Consider the following 6000-nt stretch of genomic DNA (forward strand, 5'->3'; position numbering starts at 1 on the left):
GCACATACACAAAATGTTGTAATCACGATTTATGCTGAGTTGCTTATTTACACTTTGCACTTAATGTGTGTGTGTGTGTGTGCAACATGCATTCCCAATGCGCCACACACACAAACACACACACACACAGGTTGTTGCCGCGGCGCTTTTTGCATGTTTAGCAGAAAATAATATGCAAATTATGCAATTATTTTAGCTGCCTGTGTGTGCGTTTGTTCTCTCCCTCTCGCACACTAACTCCCTCTCTTTCTCTCCCTCGCTCTTTGTGGCAGGTGCAACGTGACCAACACAGTGGACAACAGGCAGCAGGCACTTTGCCTGATTGCTCCCGTCTGCTGTGTGTCGAGTCTCCGACTCTAATCGCTTTGCATGATGCCCAGTTCAGGGCTTTAGTTGAAGCTAACCAGGGCTGGACAGCGGGCAGGGTTGGACAGACAGATAGACAGACAGATAGAGAGAGGGGGTTGCACTGGACTTAAGCGGCCCTGATTTCTGCCAGATCATTTGCCAACTTTTTGCCAAGCTCTGTCTGCTCCATGAATGAGCTTGAGCCTTAGTCGTAGTCCTTGTTCTCGTTCTCGTTTTCGTTTTCGTCCTGCTGCCAGACGACAACCGCACTCATTTCCTTTGTTGCTGCCGACGCTGCTGCTGCTGCTGCTGATGTTTGGCACTGCACATTGTTTCTTTGCACTTTGTCTGCAGCATCGTCAGCTCATCCTCTCATCGGTCCTTTTGCTTGTCCTTGTTGTTGTCCTCGTCGCTGGGTGACTTCAAATTTATGACAACATTTGGCCAAAACATATGTTGGCAACGAGAGCATTAGCAGCAATTGCTTCACCTCTCTCTCTCTCTCACACACACACTTTCTATCTCTGTCTTTCTTTCGATGTGGCTGCCAGGATGCGGTTTAGCCTTTTGTCAATTTTTGCATGACCCATTGTAATGGCATTGCACTGCTTAACAGGATGTGTTGTCAATGGCATATCCCTTTTTTTTGCTGCCCCCCTTTTTTTCTATTCATCTTCTCTTACCAACATTGCCTTGTGGTAATTATAATGGAAATTTCCGGTATTCTCTAGTTTCTCGCACACAGTTTGACTTCTCTCAACATAGATTTTTATCGAAACTGTGATATGTGCTTACCTTTGTTGCCTAATGTAATGAGGAAACTTGTCTCTTTGCATCTTGCATGCTATGATCTCATTCAAATTTTAATTATAATTGTTCAATCATTATTTCAATGAAGAATATTTACAAATTTATTTAGCTATTGAGCATATTTTTTCTTTTAGAAATTTATTTGATATCTGCGCGATGCTCTTTCAAATTCTTCTACAAATTGTAAGCTGTTATCACATTCGAGTTTTTAATTTACTCAGAAATTAAATAAGAGATTCGAAATTTATTAATTGAAGTTAATTTTTTACACATTTATGTATTTGGTTGTCAAACAACTTATTTCTAATTTCTAATTTGTATTTATTAACATTGCGAAATTCTCAAATACTTTTTTGTTGTCTGTAATCTTTTACGGTCGTTACTTTAATGTCTTCTCTCAACTTGCAATTGTTTAAGCATACATTCAAAAACTTATTGATTTATCTTGAGTTTAACTTTAACAATTATTGCTCTTATTTCGCTTGTAATTATTATTTTTTCTTTAGATACTTTGTATTCATCTAAAATTTCGAAAGGGTCTTTAGCTTTCGAAACCCAAGCTCAGTTTCAACATTTGTATCTTTTCCTTGCGATGTTATTAATTTATTCCAAGTACTAGTTCATTGTTCCTTAGCTGCTATTAACTCCTTTCTAATATTGTTAAATTCTTTGTATAATATATTTTTATATTTTTTGTACTTATCTTCACACTAATGAAAGGGTCTCTAGCAATCGAATCTTGAACTGATTTCGTCAATTGAATCTTTTTTTGGCAATGTTATTTATATATTTATTTATTTGCAATTCTTTCGATGCTCTTTAGGCGATTTTAACTAGTTTCTAATATTGTCAAATTCATTTTATAATAGATATGTATAATTTATAATTTTGTTGATACTACTGAAAGCATCTCCTGCAGTCAAAAAAAAAAGCTGAATTGCAACAATATCTCTTGCCTGCAATGCTATTCACTTTTTTGCAATTACATATTTCGTTGTTCTTCAGTTCCTTTTCACTAGTTTCTTATTTCGTCAAATTCTTTTCGTATAATATATGTATACAAATGTATAATTATCTTGAAATCACTAATGAAAGGGTCTCTAGCAGTCGAAGCTTCAACTGATTTCGTCAATTTATTTATTAGCAATTCTTTCGATGCTCTTTAGGCGCTTTTAACTCGTTTCTAATGTCAAATTCTTTTTATAATATACATATAGTATGTATATGTCTGTATAACTCATAATTATGTTGACACCAAAGAAAGGGTCTCTAGCAGTCGAAACTTGAGTTGAATTCCATCAATTCTTCCATGCTGTGCATCTTGTTTTAATTCCTTCGTTTATGCATAACAAACTAGCACTTGGAAACTACATTTAACTGCTTATTGGGTGTCATAAATCGTGCCTCGCTTGCCTCCAAAACAACTTCTCATCGACGCCGAAAAAGAAGAAGAAGAGGAAGAAGAGACTGTGCTGAAAAGTATGCAATGATTTTTTTCTTTTCGTTTGCAAATTCCTAAAAGCACTCAAAGAAACTCCACGCTCTATTTCAGAGCTATAAGCTGACAGTAGGCGTGTCTCTTGCCCCTTGTGTGGGAGTAGGCATGTGGGCGTGGCAGCCACGCATATACATATATGTATGTATATGTATATATTAAAAACGCTTGTCTGAATGCTTAATGAGCTCGGGTCGAGTGATTTGCTCAGTTGTTGTGATGGTGTCTGCCAAATGCTTATGCGAAATATTATTTATTGACTTTCATATGCAATTTGGCAGGCAGTAGTCAGAGTGTGGGTGTGTGTGCGAGTGTGTGTGTGTGAAAGCATGTGCAAGTCGCTTAAATTATGCAGGCATGAAGGGGGGAGCGAAAGCACATAACAAAGTCACTTGTCAAATGCAGAAAGCAAAACGAAGGCGAACACAAATTAAAAGCTACAACAACAACAACAACATCAGCAGCAACTAAGGGCAACAAGAGCCAAACACTTAACGCCAAAAATATGGATAATGTCATTTTTCTATTGAGCAAAATCGAAATCGAGTCGCTTCATCCTTCATCCTCCCTCTGTGAAGTGAAGGACGCTTCGCTTCCTGATGTGATTATGATAAAATATCCTCGAGCAGTTTTATGATTTATGACTTTGAATATGGCAAACAAAACGGCGGCCAACTTGTATTGACGATGGCGACGGCGACGAGGGGAGGTGAATAAAAAAAAGCAGCAGACGGAAGTAAAGAGGCAGGCACTCGATAGCGTTCGTCCTGGCCAAGGGCAAGGACACCAACAGCAGGAGGAACAGCAGCAACAGCAGCAGTCACAATAAGCACTCGAGTGCGTCGGCATAATTTATCCGTTGAGCCGTATTGGCAAAAGTTCGTCCTGCGTCCTTCTTCTACGTACGCTTTTGTTTCTTTTCCCCATTTTTTTATGGCCTCTGCTGGAAGAGGACCTTCGTCCAGCCAAGAAGAACAACAACATGTCTGGCCTGGTCTGGCACTTTTCGCGCATAATTTGCTCCATTGTCGGACTTTGCGATTTGCAGCTGCAGGTGGTTGGAATTTTCATAATTTTACCCTCCAACCTCCCACTTGGCAGCGTCACGCCCTCGAAAAGGAATAAAGGGAACGGGGGGTTTTTTTTTATACCCGCTACCCATAGGATGGAAGGGTATTATAACTTTGTGCCGACAGGAAATGTATGTAACAGGTAGAAGGAGGCATCTCCGACCATATAAAGTATATATATTCTTGATCAGCGTCAACAGCCTAGACGATCTAGCCATGTCCGTCTGTGTGTCTGTCCGTCTGTCCGTATTAACACCTAGATCTCGGAGACTATAAGAGATAGAGCTATAATTTTTTTTCGACAGCATTTGTTATGTTTGCACGCAGATCAAGTTTGTTTCAAATTTTTGCCACGCCCACTTCCGCCCCCGCAAATCGAAAAAAATCGAATAACAAGCGTAATGTTAAAGCTAGAGTTGCGAATTTTGGTATATACAATAGTAACTGTAGTAATTATGATTCCTGAGAATTTTGGTTGCGATCAAAGAAGTTATTAAAGAAATCCTTTTTGATGGGTAAAAAGTATTTGGTATATTTTTAGCATTTTTGCAGTATATTTGGTATATTTTGAGAATAAAACCGCGAAATAAATTGTTTTTATTCAAAATGGGTAGCGGGTATCTCACAGTCGAGTACACTCGACTGTAGCTTTCTTACTTGTTTTTTGTTTCCTTCATATTCTTTGGGGTGGTTTTGGATTGCGTTTCTCTTTTTTTGCTAGCCAGCTAATTCATTTCACCTGCAGGCAACGCACGAAATACTCGAGTCGATTATTTAATCCTTGTGCTTATCTGCTTTTTAGGCATTTGTTTAGCCCCGCAAATTATTATTGATGATGCTCTCAGGCATGTTCCAGGCTTCGCTTGGCTTGTGTGTGTGCTGTGTGTCTGTTGCACCAGTGTGACCAGAGTGCTTAAGTGTGACCAGAGTGGCAATTGATTCAATGCTGTGTTGTGAGTGCAGCACGCTTGACAGCTGTGTGACTAATGACAATGATTTTAAAGCCCAATTTCCAATGAATACTCATTTAGGAAATCCTTTGGCTTTGGCTTTGGCTTTGCATTTTAATGTATGCTGCAAAATACTAAATCTTAGTTATGGCCATCAATTAATCAAAGTCGTAATGCCATACTAGCAAAGTTACTTAATGCTTCGCTACTCTTTTCCTATTCATGCTTTGACTTGTTTCATTTAACTATCGGAAACTTGTTGTGTATTTTATTTTATATACAAATTAAGCAGTTCGTCTTTCATTTCGTTTTATTATTATGGGGTACACATATATACATGTGCTTTCAATGAAGATGCTAAAAAGAATGCAATTTGTTGTCTATATATAGGCAAATATTATTTGCTAAGATTTCTTTCTTTTTCTTTAAAATTAAACATGTAACAATTATAATTTATGTTTCGTGATAAAAAAGTTGTTCATCAATGCTGAAAAAAAGTTTGCTGCTGACGCTGCTTAATTGCGTTGCTGAAAATCTGGTATATTCTCTACTCTATGGTCTATTTTTAATATACCAGAATACCAATATAGGTATAGGGGCATTTCAGTATTTTTTCGGTTTATTAATTTAGTTTGTCTTAACGATAATACCGTAATAAAGGTCTTAGAAATTGTTCATTGTATTGCTGACAATCTGGTATATTTTGTACTCTGGTATATTTTCAATATACTATAGTACCACTTTTGTTGTGTATTTTAGTATTTTTGGTATATTAATTTAGTATGCTTTAACGATAAAACCGCACTGTTTTGATTTTATTGAACATAGCCAGCGGATGATGTTTTAGTGTTTTATCGGTATATTCAGTATTGTTCGGTATATTAATTTAGTATATCTTATCGAAATTATCGCACTGTTTTGCTATTATTAAAAATGGGTAGCGAATGACTTTCCCACTCGTTTTTAAAGGTAAACAAGAGGCTGCCACAACTTTTCTATCTATTTTTACTCGTATGTTAAAATATTTGTGGATTTTATTTGATTTTATTTATTAATTTTGTTGAGTTCATTAAGCTTGATGAGTTCCAAAAATACAGAATAAATTTGTAAACAGGATATGTGCAAGTCCCTACTATATTAAAGTCTTGTGCTTATACAGGGTATCTGCAAGTGCATCAAACACTCTTGATTCACGCATATTACACATGGTTTTGTTCTCAGGCTTAATTCGCCATTTAAATTTGATTTATTTGCGTAAACACAATTATTTCAAATATATGCATATCTATTTTTTAAGGGACTTATTGTCAGAGAAAGAAAGAGAGAG

This window comes from Drosophila nasuta, chromosome X (genome assembly GCF_023558535.2).
Source record: "Drosophila nasuta strain 15112-1781.00 chromosome X, ASM2355853v1, whole genome shotgun sequence".
Lineage (NCBI taxonomy): Eukaryota > Metazoa > Arthropoda > Insecta > Diptera > Drosophilidae > Drosophila > Drosophila nasuta.